This window comes from Toxorhynchites rutilus, chromosome 3, assembly GCF_029784135.1.
Source record: "Toxorhynchites rutilus septentrionalis strain SRP chromosome 3, ASM2978413v1, whole genome shotgun sequence".
NCBI lineage: Eukaryota > Metazoa > Arthropoda > Insecta > Diptera > Culicidae > Toxorhynchites > Toxorhynchites rutilus.
Genome location: NC_073746.1, coordinates 267,137,541 through 267,159,274, shown reverse-complemented (window position 1 = coordinate 267,159,274; position 21,734 = coordinate 267,137,541). Strand labels below are relative to the sequence as shown.

Genomic DNA, 21,734 nt, shown 5'->3' with positions numbered 1-21,734 from the left:
TGATCTTGGAGTTCAACTGGACTCAAAAATGACTTTCGATCTACACCGCTTTATGATCGCTTCGAAAGCATCACGTCAACTAGGGTTCATTTCGAAGATAGCGAAGGATTTTTCGGACCCATATTGCTGGAAGTCATTGTATTGCGCACTTGTCCGTCCAATTCTGGAAAGTGCATCCGTTGTATGGCACCCTCATCAGGTAACATGGTGCCTAAGGATTGAACGAATTCAACGACGTTTCATTCGCATGGCCTTACGGAACTTGCCTTGGAGAGATCCTGACAATTTGCCTCCATACCCTGATAGATGCCGATTGTTGGGTTTAGACATACTGGAGCGCCGCAGAAGAATTCAGCAATCGACGCTAGTGGCAAAATTGATTAACGGAGAAGTAGATGCTCCAAATCTACTGTCAATGTTGAACTTCCGTGTGCCAAATAGATCGCTTCGGAACACAACGTTGCTGCAACCAAGCTTCCATAGAACCGTTTTCGGATACAATGAATTACTGTCAAGTTTTTTTGATTTTAATGAACCAACTAGACACTTTGTTAGTAGAATTAGACATGTATTGAATTAACTGTTATTTTACAAATTTTATTCATCAAGACTAGTGTCAAATGAATTACCACAAATAAATAAATAAATAAATTGTATCTTTCAATTGAGTAAATAAACATCTATCATGAGTAGTTGCTTCTTGCAACAATACCCTTTTAATTTTTCGCTACGCATGCCTGAGCGCCTCTCCATGCAATGCGTTGTTTTACAGTATTGACTTAAGGTTGAAAAATAATGAATTTTCGTGATATTTTTTCGGATGTTAGGAAAAAGGGGAGTATTTTTGGATTTTTGTACTTTTCACTTTCTCATAATGAAATTTTCCCGTAATAAATATACTAATTTCTGTGCCAAAGTTTTCTTGGTTGTAAATGAGAACTGTCAGAATATCTCTCCGGTCCGCACTTGTCTATATCTTACATGAGGTTAAATTCTCTTGATGCAAAGCTGTACTTAACTTTTTTTATCTCTATTGAGAATAATGTGTATGTAACGTTAGCCCCAAAGTTGAAAATGTAGGAATACGTCTGTGTGTGAAATTACACAAGAGAAAAAATTTGAATCCTCATTCAATGAAAAATATACATATTCCCGTCTGATTCAAAGTAGAATCACGTTTAATGATGGGACCATGGTAAATATATGTTTAACCGAGTTAAGTATCATCAACATTAGGAAAATTCAACCAGTCATCCACTGCTGATATGTTTTCTTTATTTGTTGAGTAAAGATTCATTCCAAAGCATAGACTCGAGTCGACCGCGAGTAATTGGTTTCCTATTTTATTAACCCTAGAATTTAGGAAACATGTTGATATATACTTGTAAAAATATAGTGAAGAGTTTGGTTCATTTAAACTGATCCAATCTTAATAAAATAAATATTAGAAATATAATCGAAAAGGAAACATTGGAAAGAATATTAGCCGCCAAGAATTATGTAAAGCTAAATAAAGTAAATACAAGTTACGTTATATTTTCGCAGCAAATAACATCCAAATGCTACAAATCGATGCATAAAACTTTTAGAAATAAGTACATCCATTGCTTGAAGAAAATTAAGATGTTCAGAAAGTTCGTGCGGCCAAATTCGATGACCAAATCAACACGCTGGTCATAAAAAGAACCTCGGTACATGGCATAGAATAAGAAGATTCACTCAAGATATCTTAAATTATCGTTAATGAGCATCCAGTGAAGATTGGCTACGTATATCGTAACAATGTGAAGGTTCCACGCAATTTGACCGAAAACCTTTAATGGATCGCATCTTTATCTCATTATAGTTTCATAAACGTAACGAAAATGACGTTATGAAGGAAAAATATTCAAATAAAAAGAAAGTATCGTTGGCTTCAAATTAATGTTTTGCAGAGTTTGTTTCCTCGAGTTTTCTCGAGATCGAATTCAAAGTAGAAAACAGCCACAATTGCATAATTTGAAGTAATTCAAACTTTATTGAAGCATAAAATGCCTTTTGAAGACGGTGAAAGAAGTTTTGTTGCATCAGAAGATTTATTGTTTGAATATTTCAACAATTAATCTGAAACAATTTTTTTGATTGAAAAAAACTCGCTCTCAAGAAACACAATTATAAGCAGAATAGAATCTAAAAGTACAATTCGACGAATGAACTAATACCGCACAGTTATGTGTATCCATAAGGATGTGTTTGCAGGATATGTCTAATAAAGAAGTATTTTGAACAAATTTCCATAATTGAAGGGATAAACGACGTGTCGAAATATATATACAACTCGTTCAAGTGCTTCATCACTAAAACATGATTTTCAATAAAAAAAATGGCATCGATTACGACAGCTGGAGCTCCACACACGGTTGGAAATCATAATCATTGCTGCCACATTTAAATCTGTACTAGAGGGGTTCAGAATCTTTCTCATCCGTACTTTTTCGTCCAAAAATCTGTACCATCGAAAATATTCGTTGTAGAAATTTAGCATGAATTGAGTATTTTCATTTATTTACTACAAGTACTACATTTATATTTGCAAGTCCTTCGCGTGTTTTATAATGCTTATACAAATTTTTTTTTAAATCTAGATTGCGTACCATCATTAATTAAATTTAAAAAACAATCGCTCCGAGCGATACTGCGGCGTAAAAGTCGTCATGCACCATAATGTTGCTTTGTTCGAATGTAAGAAATTTCTCACGCGGAAAAAATCTGTACCAATCTGTACTTTTTGACGAGAATGTGTACTCTGTACCGTACAGAATCTGTACCAAAAAAACGAAAAAAATCTGTACCTTTCCAGATAAATTTGTACGCTGAACTGACACTGATCATAATGGATTTATGAATCATCGCAAAATTGATGATAGTATTTAAAATTTTATCAATTGCCATTTCGTCAGCAAATACTGTGCGCAAAAATATTGAAATCCGATTATGTGAGGAATTTGACACTCAAAATAGTCAACATAGTTAGATGAAATAGTTAACTACGTATAGAAATCTGTTTACAGAAACGCCAATTCAAAACAAGAGAATTGTGAATCAAATATTTTTATTATTATTACACCCTGGGGTGCCAAGTTTTTAAAAAAAGAATTAATGGCAATTGCCAAGAAATCATATCCTCAATAAATGATTATACGTGGTTATACGTGCTCTCGTTTTTCATTGTGTCATCCAAGCGAACCAAAATTAATTAAATTTGAAACATCAAGGAAAAAACTGAAAACACTCTTAGAAGCACAATTAGGAAACGAAAGTTAAAGCAGTTCCGAAATATTACGACTAAATCAGCAGATTAAAACGATCGTATCCAGCGTTATGCAGATTAAATTTCTTCGTTACGAAATGAGTTCGACAGAAAATTTGAAGATATTTCAAAAATAGACGACATAATAGAATTCATGTCATTTCCATTCAATGATGCAATCAACATAGAAGAAATATCAATAATGAAATGAAAGAGCATCAATTGAAAATGAAATCTTCAATTTCAATGGCGATATTTTTTTTAAATCAAGAGAGATGAAGCTCTTGATTTAGAAAGTATTTCAATATCAAAAATATATTTACTGTACTTGTTGGAATTTAGTTTGCGAGGAAATCTGTTGCATTTTTGGAAACTTTTTTCGGATACACTTATATCTGAAAACAATATTTTCTGCTATAAATATCATCGATCTCCTTTGACAGATTACTATTTGGCAGCATGTTTGAAAATAAATTTGAATACATTTGAACAAAAATTAGAAAAACATTACGTAAATATACAACCTTATGTTTCCAGCGCATTATCAGATACAAAACAAACTTTCAGGATGAAATATGTTTAAAATAAAATCGTTCGCAGTAAAAAAAAAGATTCTATTGTTATATAATTAGTTTTCGAGAAGAAATCATTATTCTCGCTACCTCAAACAACATTTACATAACATTTTACAATCAAACTACTACTTATTAACGTTATTATAAAAATTTTAAAAACATATTGTATTTGAAAAAAAGGCGCACGTGGTGGTGAAAATATTAGCCAAACCTGCTATAGCGGATATAGCATCAGATTTTCCATTTATAATTTACTACGAGAGACTGCCTAACAACTATGTGCATGGATCAATTGAAGCAGATTGCGTCAAATCTCTGGCGGAAGTATTCTTCAGATGTTGGAACAGAGGAATTTGTATCAGAAGCGGAAATGTCCATGGACAGAACGAATACAACAAAATAATGACGGCTCAAATCAGACGATTTCTTCCTCGAGTTTTGCGCTTAGTAACAAATTTGGCGATTAATTTTTATTTATATAAATTTCCGTATAATAAATTGCAAAATATTTGTGTTTATTCCTAAAATTGTATTGAATTTCTAATTCTAACCCAACAAAGGGGATACTATTAATGTAAGTTTGATTATAGATAATTGTAACCCCTGATATACAGCTTTTTGTCACCCAAATCGCTCACTCAAAATTTATTTTTAGCACATGTATTGTCATCCCATTTTATTATATTAAATGAACCTAAAAATAACAGAAAATGTCTTGACTCTAAAATACAGGTATAGCATTTGTATAATATATATGGTATTGCAACATAAGATCAATATGAGCGAGCGAAACAAGAGACACATTGCAAATAAGCACAAATTCGCGTACTTCGCTACATATACGGCCCATACCGAGATAGATATAGATTCACGTTAAGCTCTCCTTTTCGCAATTAAAAAACACTTTCCAACCTCATTTTATAATGAGGTGTAATATAATCACGCATTTACGTAACAGCACAAGCAGCTATGTGGATAGCGGGGTCGTGTAAAACAGCCTTGCATTCCAGTCGGCCTTGGTTCGATCCCCATTGTCATCGTTAGGACTTTTTTTTTGGGGTGCAATCCCAAAAGAGATGAAAAAATTATATGAGGTTGTGTCCAAGATACGACCGCATTGTTGACGTAGAACTACGCTGTTATTTTATATAAGTCGCTTATTTATACCTTCGGATATTGTTCTATAATGCTGTGAAATTTTAGAAACAACTGCTTAGTAGAATAATCTCTGAAATAGTTGTTTCATTGTAGAATCAGTTGACGATAATTGATTGATGATTCATTCTTGACCTCGCAAAACAATACACTAGCTGATCGTATGTCGCAATTAATTTCATGTCAATGAATCCAAAAATTAACCTCGAACGCTATTCCGGTGATCTTTTTCGCAATTGACATAGACTCGGCTACAGCCGATTATATACATCTTGCACCAGCACCATTATTCCACATCTCATAACTACATCAATATATCTTCGGCACCGCATGGAAAAAACAACAATGACAACACTTGCAAGTATCAAATATCATGCTACATGTTATTTAGTATTGCCTCAAAGGAATCGCACGTCTAGGCATCGTTCGTACAACGTAACCCAAGCGACAAACAAGCATTCGCCATAGCATACATACAGAGCCATACATTGGTAGCTTGAAACTACTAGGAATATAAACACTTCTCATAATTTTGTGCTATTCTCAAAAGAAACGCTTCTGTAAATATTACTGGCCTCGAAAAAAGTTGCATTACTTTCTCATGCTCGAGAGAAGCGCAGCTGTCACCCTTAGTGGAAGAAGTTTTGCTACTGGCAAGCGAAGCCTAATCACATACAAAATTCCAGAACAACATTTACTTTCTTGGTGACTAAACAAGCGAAATAAACTCTTTTTGTTAATAACAACCTCGAAAACAATAGCAATGCTTCATTATGATCCATATTAGCGCGAATGCGATCCTAGTTGAAGGCAGTATTGCGACTGGCACGCGAGTCAAAATAACTTATAACATTCCAGTAAGACATTCAAGATGCTTGGTATCCCCTAAATATTTTTTTGGTGCACAACCTTAACGCCTGCTTCGCCGTAACGTCAGTTTAATGCATTGATGCATTCTCAAAGGCACCAACGAAGCCCTTATGATGATGGAAAACAAACAATGTTAACTGCTTGGGAAGAGACAGAATTATGCCACACAGCTTGTACTCTGCTGTAACATCCATCGATGCGAACTCGCTGAGGAGTTTGTCAAGAGCGACCGCCTTCACCACCAGCGGGGGGAGCTTGATTTTGGTTGCTGCCTAGGTAACGGCGTTTACATTTTCGACCGACGCGCCGAAATCGCCCACTTCGCTGTTGTTCGATGAGGTGTCACAACGGTAGTCCTACGTCCACCTTGCGGTTATATCACAGATATAACCCGCTTCTAGGTTTAAAACTAAAATTCATTTTTCCTAAAATCGTTTTTTTTTTAATTCTCAAAAAAAGTGATGCTAAATCCATACAATAACCAACGAGACATCCATACCTCGGAAAATGGGCAACTTTTTCATGTTTTCATTGGAAAAATTACAACTAATCTTAGTTTTGTTTAAAGTCAAGTATATACGACAACGTTTTATCTCTTATAGCTATTTATTGAAATATATGGCTTTTTTTTTGAGAAACTCGTATCATTTTGATTATAAATTCTTGGAATTTAAAAAATTGGCCCTTTTCAAAAGGTTTATTTTTTGGAGTTATGCTCAAATAACCGATGTATTTACACTCATAAAGGTTCACTGCAATCTGAGATGGTGCTGCCAATGGCCAGTAGAGTTGGTCCGATTTAATTTACCAGTGCAAAGTTGAGATCACAGCTGTTCGAATCTGCATTAAATCAAAGATGACAACTCAAATCGTTTCGAGTGCAAAAAACTATAATTATTTTTTCGATGTAAATATGGATGTAGACAAAAACAATCTTTCAGTTGAACAACCAATTACTTGGCAGCATTGGAGCCAATAAAAGCGAATTCGTCACAAATTAACGGGTAATACGTATTGTTCGCGAGCTAAAACGATTGTGAATCAATTTATAACAACCTCATCTTCCCCTCCTCTCGGATGCGACACAAATCCTCCGAGAGATACTTGTGGGGATGCTGTTTGTCACGATGCTCTCTTTCGCTCTGTCCAACCGGTGAATCCCGATGAAGATTGAAGATAGGAAGAAATATTTAATTTTGCGTAATTTCCTGTCACGAATAAATCTTCATTTTGTGCGGACGATGCCTGGTCCCAGCAGTGTAGCCTTTGCCGTCCAACGGTAATGTTTTCGTCTAATGGGAAACCACTTCCGGTAGAGGAGGAAATTGTACTTGCAGTAGGATATAACCCACAGCAGGATGGTTCTCTGCGATAAAATGTTTGCCTTGCTAAAGTCTTTCGTTGCAAAAGCTACATTATTCTGTGTCATTGAATGATTGCTGGAACATGTACCTTGGAGAGCATGTACCAATTGTGGCCACACTGTGGCTGCCTAGAGGGCAAAAAATCACCCTTCCTACAACATCGTTTCATTTTCGGTTATTTACCCCAACCAAATCGTTTCCACAGAATAACAAGTACCATATTTATGCGTTTACGCTATCAATTCGTCCCAATTTCTGTCCCAAATCCACACCCACATCGTCACCGGGCCTTCGATGCGTATTATTCCGACAAATTATATTCTGTAAAATCAATTTGTGCCTCGAATAATGGCAAAAAGCTCTAATTTCAGCATATTTATCGTTTACCTTGTTCATCATCAGGGGGGAAGGGCGGTTGGTTACCATACAAATCAACCGATAAAACGGATGCCGAACCATGAAATTTGGCTCTGTTGCGTCTGCTAATGATAATTTTATAAATCATGCCCCTCCAGCAGGTTGAATGCTCGCTGGGAGATGGGGTGATCCCCAAAACATGAGACTGCAGCTGCTCGTTTATATTCGCACCCGGAGCCTCCCAATTCCTAACAATCCTAACAAAATCACATTACTCCCGTTGATGCTGATGTTGCAGCAGATCATAAACAATCCCACAAACTTTTTTTTTGTGAAACGAGAGTTGATATGTATAATGCAGAATACGCTCGGGTGTGTGCGATGGGAGCGTGAGTGTTTGGATTTGCCTACTTCAGCAATAAATTATCGCTACAGATGAGGCTAACGGCTCAGCACTCCTGCGAGGATGGCACTGGAGACTCCGTGTCGGACATCGGACTATGACCACTGTAAAATGTTCTACCGATAATCGAACGGGCCTTCGTCAGCTGATGTAGGGCATGAGCGCATCCATAGCATGGATAAATGGGCGAATGAGGATCATGTTGTAATTGGCAGATTGGATTTCGGCACTCCCCAAATGTCAGCCGATTATATACAATGTATTGATTATTTACCGGTGGTAATGAAAAACTATAAACAATTCAGTTCAGTAATCTTTGAGTCAAAACGAGCCCGTGTTGCAATTTAGAACCTCGTAATGATTCGTGGTACTCGGCCTTATTATTAATAGAATTTTTTCAAGACAATAATAACGAAATTCCAAGCACAAGGGAAAAATGCAATTAGCCGGTCTGAGCGCGTCGAAACAGAGAGGCAGAGGTCAGTCTTTGCTTCACTTTCTTTTCACCGTCAAATTAAATTTTCTCTAGAAACCGTCGAGGGGGCCATTAAAGCAAGAATGTCAAACGTGACTTCGAAAGCAAAAAGTGGCAAATCATTCTGCTCACTCCCATCGAGACGTAGTAAATCAATTTAGAAGGCCTTCTCAAACCAAATCGATAGCCCCGAAATGAGTCAATTAATTTTCGGTGCCCACGATAATGGGGTACATATTTTTTTTAAAGATGGGTACCCCATTTACGGTCCTTTCCTAGGATTGGCGTTTCGAGGGTAGAATTTCAGAGGGGGCATCGCATCCTACTTAGCTAATTTGCTCCTAATGAATTGACGCAACTAATCGGATGTCAAATGGGGCGAAAGCGCGTTTACCAAGATACTTCAAAGGATAAGGCGGCGAATGGAAAAAAACTGAAGATAGAAAACTGTTTTGAAGCTTGATGGAGCAGTAATTCCTGGATGAGTCGAATAGTTCGTCCGATTACTAATTGTTTAAATCAACTTGCTGAGCCGTGTTTGGGTTAGTACGAAGGTACAAGCATGATTCGCTGAATGGTCAAAAGGGAATTTCTACAGGAGCGGTTCGGAGGATGGAAAAATGTGCAATTACCAATTAAACTTATTGTACACCAGGTAAATCGTACAGAAATATGATATGATAATTTAAAACCATGTTAATTTGTCGTTAATATAAAAAACAAATTGGTAAGGGGTTGTGGCTAGGACACGAACGACTTTTTTCACGTAAGACTACCAAAATAATCTATTCAATCCACTTGTCCGCAATCCGCAAGTGATAACACTTCGGATATTATATTAGAATGCATCAAATGTTTTGAAATATATCTTTAGTCGAAAACTTTATTGGTGGGGAAAGAATTTTGGTTTTGTAAAATCAGCTGAAGATGGTTGAGTCATGATTCAGTCTTTTCCTCACTATCATAATACGACGGAAAAGAGAATAATAAGCAAGCGTCGCAAACGTTACTTAACTTCTTGGCGTTATAGTTATAAGAATTATCGTGAAGTTTTTTTTTCAATTGACGAAAAAATTACGGTAACAGGCGATTATACACTTTTTCCATCACCACCATTGTTCCACGTTTCTAATAAACGAAACATCAGAACCACTTGATGGTAACCATATCGGTGTACGTTTGGTAAAGCATAAAAACCAATAACAATGTGAGCGTGTTATGCAAAAACACACAAGCGCTCTCCACCAGACAGCGTTTCCGATTCAATTGGTATACAAATCATCAAAATCAAATCATAGCAAAAATAATGATAACGGTATCATTATTTCATAAATCCTTGACCTGTATTCTGATTTGGCAGCCTTACTGAAAGAGGTAGTCCTACGTCAAAAATGTAGTGGGTGATATCCAAGACACAACCGCATTGCTGCCTCAGGACTACGAAATTATTTTATTCAATTGGCTTGTTTATCGCCTCGGATATTAGTAGATAATGAAAAACAGAAAAAAAAAATTATTTAGTAGAATTTTTCTTTTTTTATCTAAAATATATATTTTTATTAAGGCTCATATGGCGTCAGCCTAACGGGGCCGGGAGTTCAATATTTTGACAATGTTTGCTTACAACTATGTTAGTAATATGTAACCGATTACTCGCGGTTGGCTCGAGGTTAGTATTACAAGTGTTCTCATAATTGGGATGTTGCAGTCTTCATTTTTCTTTGTTGTGTTATATTTTTTCTATCATCCACCTAAAGTTTTTTTTAGTTAACAGCTGCTTCACGTCATCAGCCGGTTGAACAATCGGTTTCACTTGGGAGCAGTCCACTTGTTTCTTGTTGTAAGCAGAGCTTGTATGAATGGGAAGAGACCGTGAATCGATCTCCATTGCTGGTGATTGTTGCGTGGACGTAATTATTCTATAATAACAGAAAGATGGTCAGCTCAATTGAAGACCCTGAGTTTTGAACTCACGATCGATCGCTTAGTACGCGAACGCACTACCAATGTGGCTATGAAAACCTCCTTGACGTAGTTATGGTATCAACATATACAGCGCGGACTCCACTATATACAGTTTTTGATTTCTTTTCATATAAACGAATCCTGTATATAATCGAGTCAAAAATTTTTTTTTCTTTGTTTTTTTTTTGCATGTATTTTTCGTTTTTTGAAAATAAAAGGAATTTGATTATTGATTCATCCCCTTAAAGTCAGAAAACACCTTTCTCACGTAAAAAAAAAATAAATTTATTCAGATTCTCTCAGAAGGTGATAGACGATCATATTTGATGAAAAAAATCCTCCTAAGCATATGTTCGAATTTCAACAATGACAGAGTTATAGAACTTTTTTTTTGTTTCGGACTCTGTTGCCTCAAACTGGCTCTACATTAAAAAGTACGCTACAGAAGACGATTCTGATGCTTTCATTCGAAAGATGAGAAAATTTAGTACAGGATATAGTAGTGGAACAACTAAATTAGTAGATTTTAATAACATTTTGGAAGTGGAACACTTAATAGTTAATAATTTTTAATGTGTTGTTATTAATTTTATCCTAAAAATTTATATTAAACTAGATTGTTTCTATCAAATAAATTGAAGTTCCTTAACCGCTCTACAATTTGTTCTTTGACGCACAACTTCTATTTTTCTTAATTTGGCTGCAATATCGATATAAACAATTCCTGGTGAAAATTCAAGCAAAATCTTCAAAAATCACGATTTTTACCCCACTGTACATGTAATAGCCACTTAAACTTCACCTTAACGTTGAAAGGTTACATTTCTTCATGAAATAAGTCATATTTGAAATATAAAAAAAGAAATATTTTTTTCCAAACTATATATAATCGAGTCCAAAATTGTATATAATCGAATTACATATAATCGAGTCTGTATATAATAGAGTCCTACCTGTACCTTGGTGTGGATCAATTTACCAGAATATAATAGAATATAAATCATAATAGCATGACCGGAGGTATGCATATAATATATTTATCAGACACAATTTCTTAAAATAGATTTTATCCCAACATGCAAAAAAATGAGTTATTCTACAACGTAGAGTTTTTTTCATTTTTTTTCTTTCATAACTTTCATAACTTTCTTTCATAAATCCGTTATCATGTTCGAATCAACCCAGTGTGATAAAAATAAGGGCTGAGTGTGAGTGAGATCACTACGTTTCCACAACTACGTTCTAACTCGTAAGATAGATAATAGTGTCCACATTTAGCTAGCTATTGCGTGGAAACGCTATTTATGCTACAGTAAGTTCTATTTTTTTTTACTATGGTTCTACGTCCCATTGAGAGATTAGATCTGATTCACAACTTTTCGTCAATAAACCCGATGAATGACTACAGTTCTTCCACTCCCGGCCAATTCATGCCAAGACCTGCTCCAGGTGGTTCAACCACCTTGCTCGCTGGGCGCCTCTCCTTCTTGTTCCTACCAGATTCGATGCGACCACCATCTTTGAAGGGCTGCTGTCCGGCAATCTTGAAGCATGCCCTGCCCATTGCACTCGTCCAACCTTGGCGCCTCCTGGATGCTGGGTTCGCCGTAGAGTTGCGCCAGAGTTGGTCATTCTCCTTCTCCTGACTGAATCAGTCTTGTCAGCTTTCGGGGAAAGCCGTGTTCGTCCATGATCCTCCACAGCTGTCGTCGGTCGATTGTATTATATGCGGCCTTAAAGTCAACGAAGATGCTGGAATAAAGTGCTACGTATGGCCATGTTCTTGGAGGCAGCAAAGTCGATAAGTCTTAGACCGTTTTCGTTGGTTCTCCAATGGGCGCTGAACCTACCAATAACCGGTCTGAACTTCTCTTCTTTGCCGACCTGAGCGTTCAAATCACCGATGACGATTTTGATGTCATGTTTTGGGCAGTATTCAAGCTCTAGCTGCGAGTAGACTTCTTTTTTATCGTCGTCGGTGCTAGCTAGATGGGGGTTGTGGACGTTGGTAATGCTGATGTTGAAGAAGTGGCCTCAATCTGCACATCACAATCAAAGCTGTGCCTAGCTCGTGTGTGATGCCGCAGCTCTGGTAGTTGGTATACCAACTACCAACTACCTTGCAACGATCGCACCATCGAACCTTTCCAGCACACCTCCTGCAGCGCTGCGATGTTGAAATTGCGGGCTCTCAATATTTCCGAAAGAATTCGGGTAGGAACTCGCATGGAAGTTGAGAGACTTGCAATTCCATGTTCCGTCCAATCTCTAGTCCGTGTTCTTTGCGTGGGTCTAGTTCGATTGTCCTGTCTCGAATTTCTTTGTGAATTTTGCTGTGCGTTTCATTTTTACGGATGGCTTGCAGGGCCTACACCAACCCCCTGTCTCGCCGGAGGACAGGCGTGCACAGCTCTTTTAGAGTCTCCGCTGGCGAAGACAGTGATCAGCCGCCCCTCACATGGGGATCAGACGCTGTTTTGAGCCGCACCTCCATGGTGAACAGACGCTTGGATAGTCCCCCTTCCCTGTCAGCATACGACCAAGATTCCACCGGGGTCTTCACTATGATAACTCGTACCCCAGCCGGCACCACGGGGAGGTGGGGATAGAAGTTACTGGACAGGAAGCTAAGGACCACGAATGGGGTCTATTTTATACCTACAGGTACGATGGTACGCTTAGTGCAGTCATTTAACAACCAGTAAGTTCTATATCAATTGAAAAAATAGTTTTTTGAAATGTCTTCTGAAGGAGTAAAATATGGTAGTATATAGTGGATATTTGTGGAACCACCCCAAGAAAGAAGAAAGAAATATTTTTGTGTTAGTTTTAAGTTTGAGCTTGAGCTTGGGTAGACAGTACATTTCGTAGTTGCACTCCGTGATTGACCTAAACCCACGAAATTGCACAAAGAACACAACGAATGACGCTTTGAAGTGACAAAACATTCTCATTGTACAAGTTTCGGTGATTCGAACTTTGAATAGTCAATAACGACGCCGGCCACGTCCTTGCAGTCACCAGAAGAAAGAAAGGAATGTTAGTATGATATTCGTCGCCCGAAGGCCAGAAGGGTCGCCCCTATGGCGTGGTTTCCTAGCGTTTATCAAGGAAGGGATAGTTGTTAGTAGGGTGAGGTAAGAACCAGGATTCACTGTGGTAAGTGTTGTGATTAGGAGTTTATCCATTTCTTTCTTTCCATAATAACCATGGATAACAGCTATTACAACCACCCTCCTTAGGGGCTTAGGATCCTCTGCTTCAGAGCAGAGATTCAGGTTCTTTTTTTTTTTATTTCTGTATTATAGTGACTTTCAACACATTTGGCTGGTTCGTCACTTTTACCTTCCATTTCGGAAGAATGTCGGGAGTGAGAATTGAACTCGTGACCTTTAGCGTGAGAGGTATGGATGTTACCGCTACGCCAGATCGCCTCCAAAGATTCAGGTTCTTTTTCGAACATGTTACTATAGAAATCCATCATTCGCGGGCGAAGTTGAGATATTTTTGTATTAGTTTTGTACATTTACCCTAATAAACACTTATTAAACTTATTATACACAAATTTTCATAATTTTTTACGATACCAGGATGACGTTTTCATGGCTCATAGTGTACATGTGGCATGGACAAATGGTTTTTCATCAACGAAATTCGAAACTGAATGCCTTCAACACTAATCCCAATTAGGTTAACTTCACAGTATAGAACATATTTGCGAACCATTGCAGTTTTCCATCTTAGTTCAATTTCCGTGTTTTTTTTTCTGTAATATCTAAATCGTCAATTTTGAAACACCAAAATCATCGTTCATACATGTCATGAGATAGAATAAATAAAATAAAATGATGCGAAAGTTGATTAGCATGAACCAAATCACATGTCAATGTTATTAACTATATATTTAGTGGTTTTTCAGCAATTGTTTTCTGGTGTTGTTGAAAACACAAAGTATAAAATGAATCAACTTGTTTGTCGGCACATTCCGCTAAACTTAAAAATTCTCATTACACACAAAAAATAAACTCATATATCAATAATTCGTTGAATTATTTCACATACCTGATCATGCCAGACAGTCGTTATAAATGTTCGATTGTGATTCTACCAAGTCCAAACATAGCTGGCAAACGCTGGGCAGAAATGTTTTGCACATCAGTAGTATTGCCATCAGCATAGGCGTGAAGACAAAAACAAAGCAAAACGTGATTGCATTCCCTGCCGAGGCTCCATTTGTTCCTGCCAAACTCGCTCTTGATATCCCCCATCAATTAGCGTTTGGTCGAAAATCCTTGCTTAATGCAGTGGGCTTACCGACCGTAGGACAAGCATGAGTTTTTCCAGCCAACGAACGAAACATCGGGACACATTCAAACGTCACGAGAGACAAAAATATACACTCCGCGCACAGTAGCACCCTATGCTGACTCCCTTCCAGAGTATCCTCGACTGTCGTAGCACCGGTGTCCTCCAGAGCGCGGGTTCCGATAAAATTCGCAATTTGTATGTAAATTTTGTTCTAATAATAATAACAACCATAAATTTATTACTATGTGACACATTCGGGAGGAGCTTTCACCAAACACTGCGGTTCGCGCGAATGGTGGCTGCTGAAAGCTGTGGTTATTCGCCCGATCGAGAACACCGAGCGAGGACATTCCGAGCGCGAAAACAGCAGAAACACAGTGTTGAAATTGGAAATAAAAACAAATTGTGTGCGAATTCACGGAACAAATGCACCCAGCATCCGAACGAAAGTGTGGTGGAAGGTATGGAAGCCAAAAGATTATTCTCGTGGAAAATCGTCGCAATAATGAAGACAACATAGTTCGCCATTATCGTATATCATGATTGCGTTGAAACCCCTCCAAGATGAATCTCAAGTTGCATTTCTTTTTCTGAATGGAATATGTAAAACTTGTATACATATAATGAAATAATATTCCATGCATGAGCTTTGACGTAGGACTAAGTCTTTGATTTCTTTATTCGGGGATCACTATTCGAAAAATGTAACGAAAAATTAAGGGTTTTCAAATGCATATTACACAAAATCATTTTTTCTATATATCTGATATTATATACCATTTGATAGGAAATTTACTCAGCTTTTTTATAACACTTACTAGCTGACCAAGCAAACTTCTTCCCGCATAAAATTTATTTTCCGTTATCACATTCACGTTTTCTTACTAAGCTTACGTTCATGGGTCCAATCGCAGAACTGTTCATTGAATGATATTATAATCTACCCTTTAAAATTACCTTTCACTATGAATTTCCTACTACTTCTACCACAATTTTTCATTATAATATCAGATTATTTTCAGACACAATTTTCGTTCAAGATTTTTCAACCACTTGCAAATAACATATTTCTCCGTTACATGAAATAAATGTTTGATACAGTATATTTGAAAAAATAAAGACAGCCCTACATCGGACAATTCCTCATTCGAGTTTTGCTTTTATCAACACATTCGGCAAACCATTTTTATTAATATAGATAGAATAGGATATGGGAGGATATGGTTCCATTTGCTTGATTGATTCTCGAGTAATGCGCCCCACCCCCTTAAGGAGGGGGAGGAGTGTCAAACCACCATAAAAACATGTATTGCATCCTAAAACCTCCATATACCAAATTTGGTTCCTTTTGCTTGATTAGCTCTTGAGTTACGCAGAAATTCATTTGTATGGCCACCTCCCCTTAGAGGAGGGGAGGAGTGTCGAACCACCATAGAAACGTTTTTCGATCTCTAAAACCTGTATATGCCAAGTTTGACTCCATTTACTTGGTTAGTTCCCGAGTTAATCAGACAACTACACCCCCCTTCCCCCCTTTGAAACATTTATTGTTTCCTAAAACATTCATATGTTAAATTTGCCTCTATTTGCTTGATTAGGTCTCGAGTTATGCATGAATTTATGCTTCATATGTATGGCCTTGTTTACCAAATCAAAATCCTGTCGAGAACTCATGAGGAGTGATCGAACGGATAGTAGATGCAGCTTACCAGCAGTATGAGTGAATTGAAGAGCTTAAACGAGCAGTATCTTCTTAACGAGATATCCGCTACAACATGGCGCAGCTTGGTCGTAACCACCCCGAACTGATTGAGAACTAAAGATGACCTACGAATTAGAAACTTGTCGTAATTCATGTTAAATTGGCGTTAATTTTGTAAAAGAGTGAGAGTTTTTCCATCTCATTCTATAGTTATTCTATAGTTAGTATATAGTAAACACTGGAATTATAGTTTTTTGAATGTTTCGAGCCTGAACACAACAATAAAGTTGAAATGGCCAGTCTTATAAATGAAGATAGTTATTGTACCCTATACTATATACTTCAATTCAACCGACTTCTTACATATTTTTGGAAACTCAGAAAAAATGAGTGGTTCTATAACTGTGAAACGAACGAACTTCGTTAGAATCATCGGTCGTGAATATTCGATAATAAAATTACTGATTTTACCAAAAAATGCGGCTCCATTCAGTCCGGCGGCAGAAAATAAATGTGATTTGGAGAAAAGAGCAAAGTGCTTGGCGAGCTAGCTAGGCTATTCTCATGTCACTTCGTAATCACAACTAAACGGATTCTTCCCCCACTTCTTCTTCTTCTTGTGGTTGAATTATAGAGACTTTAAACGTTTGCAGTTCATTCGTCTTTTGCCCTGAGAAGGATCCTTGGGAACAACTCAATCCAAACTTTTTCTCCACCTACCTTGACAAAGACACTTCATTGTCGTTCGGCGCTTCTCAGCAAACCGTGTCCGTTTCAGCAAACATCAAACGATGTTCTTGGAATGGATTTCCGAGCGGGCACCACGTTATATCTATCTATCTATCTATCTATCTATCTATATATATATATATATATATATATATATATATATATATATATATATATATATATATAAATGGAGTGATGTCTGTCTGTCTGTCTGATTCTTATAGACTCGGAAACTACTGAACCGATCGACATGAAAATTGGTATGTAGGGGTTTTTGGGGTCGGGGAAGGTACTTATGATATTTCCAGACCGCTCCCCCCTCTCTAAGGGGGGTTGCCATACAAATGAAACACAAATTTTTGCATAACTCGAGAATTAATCAAGCAAATGGAATAACATTTGGTATGTGGAAATTTTAGGGTGTAATAAATGTTTCTATGGTGGTTAGACACTCCACCCCCCACTCAAAGGGGGGGCTGCCATACAAATGAAACTCAAATTTCTGCATTACTCGAGAATTAATCAAGCAAATGAAACCAAATTTGGCATGTGGAGGTTTTAGGATGCAATAAATGTTTCTATGGTGATAAGATACTCCTTCCCCCTCTCTTAGAGGGGCTGCCATACAAATGAAACACAATTTTTTGCATTACTCGGAAATTAATCAATCAAACGAAACTAAAATTGGCATGTGAAAGTTTTAGGGTGCAATAAATGTTTCTATGATGGTTAGACAGTCCTTCCCCCACTCAAAGGGGGGGCTGCCATACAAATGAAACACAAATTTCTGCATTACTCGAGAATTAATCAAGCAAATTAAACCAAATTTGGCATGTGGAGGTTTTAGGATGCAATAAATGTTTCTATGGTGTTAAGATACTCCTTCCCCCTCTCTTAGAGGGGGCTGCCATACAAATAAAACACAAATTTCTGCATTACTCGAGAATTAATCAAGTAAATGGGCGGGACGAAGTTTGCCGGGTTAGCTAGTATATATATATTTCATTAACATGTTTTCAAAGATATTTTAAGCTATTGAAACAAGTTTTCGGGTCAGTAATTAATAAGCATATAATCCTTAGACATTTTATCTTTTGAATAAAATGGTTAGAATTCCCTTCATTTAGCTGGAAAATAATTATTAACGCTCAAAGAAGGAATCGATTTCTCCACGAAAATACCCAGCACAAAAATCTGTACCATCGAAAATATGCAGAGATCTGTTCTACAAACATGAAAAAAACTCATTTATTCACTACAATACGTTTACTTACTAACTGAATATTTACATTTACTTACTACAAATACTACATTTGCTGTAAATGTACATTCACATTTGCAAGCCACGAAAATTAGATTGCATACTATCATTCAATGAAATTTTCGATCTGTGACCACGATGTTTGATTTAATCTTTTGATCTTCAAATTGCGTTCATCGTGTCATAGCTGAACCGATTTTGAGGCTTAATTTAGTTCTGATTATATTCAGAAAAAAATCACTCGACGTATGTTGAGGAGTGAGGCATACTGAGATCGTTCAAGACAAGGAGTCGAAATGCCGAAAATGTGAGCGAACATTTTCTGTCGTTTCTTTTTAAGCAACCAATTGTTGTGCAACAAAAATTTTGTCACGAAGCAATTTAATATTTAGGCATGGTATTCATGGCCCATCATGAAAACTTGAAAACGCTTCCAATACTTACTTGATGCTTGTCAGATTGGAAATGTTTCTGGGATTTAACATTGCAGCAGCCTTGAGGGTCCAATCAACGGTATCAAATCTGTGCCTCATCTGTTTTACCAGCTCCACGTGTTATTAACTCATCCTACCAGAAAATCTGTATCTATCTGTACTTTTGTACAAAAATCTGGTAATCTGTTATATACAGAATCTGTACCAAAAAGTCGAAAAAATCTGTACCATTCCAGATAAATATGTACATCTGGCAATACTGCTCTTTATAGACATTGGAACAACTGATGGACCTCTTACGGTTTTTGGCGTAAGCGAGCTCCAGTAAGGGCAGAAAAAATTAGTTTGAATTCCGCCTTAAATTCGGTCGAGACTTCCAATTCAAAGATTCTATGGTTTCGTTGTGCTTTCCAAGCAGTTGTTTTTGACTGGTCTCAAAACGTACAGCGTTTCGCAGACGCATGTCGCTCGTGAGTTTAGAACAAGATAAACACAGCCAGAAAAGCTGTTTACTTTTCAAGACTTTTCAAGACTTCATCCATAATGTGACAGCATTTCAAATGGGAAATTGCGTTACAAAACCCTTGACAAACGGCTTGATTTTCTGTAGCATCGATAGCACTATGAAGACTATGAGCCGTTCATCAAAGTGAACTGCTATTCCCAACTCTACACCCAAACTAGCGTTGGCAGAAATGATGCCATTTCGTGTGCTGGATAGTCAAATGCGCAAATAATGAGCTGTTTTAAAAGCTTATAAATGGTTTGTATGTATGCGAGCAGACATCTCTTTCTGTTTTCTTTTCTCATTTCATTTGGGATTGTGCCAAAAATATCCACATAGCTGCCAGCGCTGTTATATTGAAGCGTGATAATATTACACCTCATCATACAATGAAGTTGGAAAGTGTTTTCTATAAAGAAGAACATGAACGAGAATATATCTTCCTCTATCTGGGCCGTGTATTTGGCAAACTATACGAAAAGCTTTCATATGCTTTCATTTAAATGTGTCCCCTGTTTCGCTCGCTCATATTGGCTCTAGCGTATATATTATAAGCATATATATTATAATATAAATGATATATATGTATTGGGGAGAAGAACATTTTATGTTATTTTTCAACTCATTTAAGGTAATAAATCGGGATGTCATAACTTGTGCTAAAAATTAACTTTGGGTGTACTCCATGATCTGGTTTTCTTACACGTTCTCGCATTTTTTTTCGTGACGGACAAGTTGAGTCGATGCATGTTAAGAATTATTCTACATTTTCCGATGGTAAGCACTTATCGGAAACAAAGAAGAGGAGATTACTTGGGAGATGGCGACACTCTGTTATATTTAAGGTTTCAACGAAAGCCTGGTTTAACACGTTCGTCGCATCGTCACCAAGATATTGGTGACACTTTCATCGTTCAAATTGAATAGGAATTTTTTAATTGAATTCATCGTTCACGCACATCGTTCATACGACTCTCTCCATGTTCTACTTCAATAGCACTAACGTTCCCAACGTTCACCTTCTTATCGTAGTATTACTTGCATCTTTTCAGTAGCACTTAGTTGAGATTTCTATATCAAGCAACACGCCTTGAATATATTCTGAGTGGCAACCTCTAGAATGTGTGCGACCACAATGCATGTCAGAAGAAATATCTTTGCCCGGCCGTTCTGAAAGGACAAAACGAATATTGCACACGCATAAGAAAACAAGATCTTACCACAGGCACTCCTTTAGTTATGAACATCATTACTCATTTTGAATTAATATTCATGAATAGCTGTATCAGACGATTAAAACAAAGGAGTGCGCTATCATGAGCAACGCAGACACAGCGTCAAAGTTTTATTTTATTTTTTTTAGTTATTTAGTTAAATTATCCGAACGAATTTGCGATTTTGTATTCTGTAATCCGTTCGTGCAAATGTGGCAACCTTGCGACGCAATTCGACATAGACAAAATTCAGCTACGTGTTCCATTTCTGTGAAGCAAAAATGCACAATGGATATTCGGGAAGAATAAACACGCTGCTAAAACAGTGTTCTTTTAATAAAAATTTATCCATAACATAAAATCATCGTCAGACACAATTTTCGTTCAAGACTTTTTCCCCAATTGTGTGTATTTAAACGACATCGAGTGATAATTTTCATTCAAATATCACTTCAAAACTGCTTTCCGATTTGCTAATATGATAGAAAGTAAATTGATCCACGAGACAGCATTTGAACGAAACGAATATTGATTTTCTTCATTTCATTTTTCTACTTTACGACAAAAATATAATACAAAAGTATTATATTAAAAAAAAGTATAGGAGATTGTGTTCAAGACACGACCGCATTATTGACGTAGAACTACGCTGTGGTTTAATTCAAGTCGCTTGTTTATAACTGCGGATATTATTTTATAATGTTACGAAAATTCTGAAATAACCATTCTACCACTTTGGTCACCTCGAAATGATTTTTTATTGTTGAATCATTTGATGATTCATTCTTGTGCTCACAGAACAATACATGCTCGAGAAAGGCCCAGTTGTCATCCTTAGTGGAGAAAGTTTTGCGAAACCAAATTACATACCAAATTCCAGAACGACATTTAGTTTCTTGGTGACTGAATAAACGGAATAAACTCTATCTGTTAATCTCAACAACCTCGAGAAGAGTAGCACTGCTTCATTATGATCAAGATTAGCGCAAATGCAATCCTAGTTGAAAGCAGTTTTGTGACTGGCACGCGAGCTCAAAAAAAAATTAATAACCAAATATAACTTGTTGAATAACTTGGTATTCCCCAAATATTTTTTTGGTGCACTACCTTAACGCCTGCTTCACCATA

At 36.9% G+C, this 21,734-nt stretch overlaps 1 protein-coding gene across 2 annotated transcripts in view; it reads right to left on the bottom strand.

The window, feature by feature from the left end:
• Positions 1 to 21,734, bottom strand: part of LOC129778638 (phenoloxidase-activating factor 1-like) — a 131,303-nt gene that overhangs the window by 37,070 nt on the left and 72,499 nt on the right. The gene's annotated exons all lie outside the window — the stretch shown is intronic.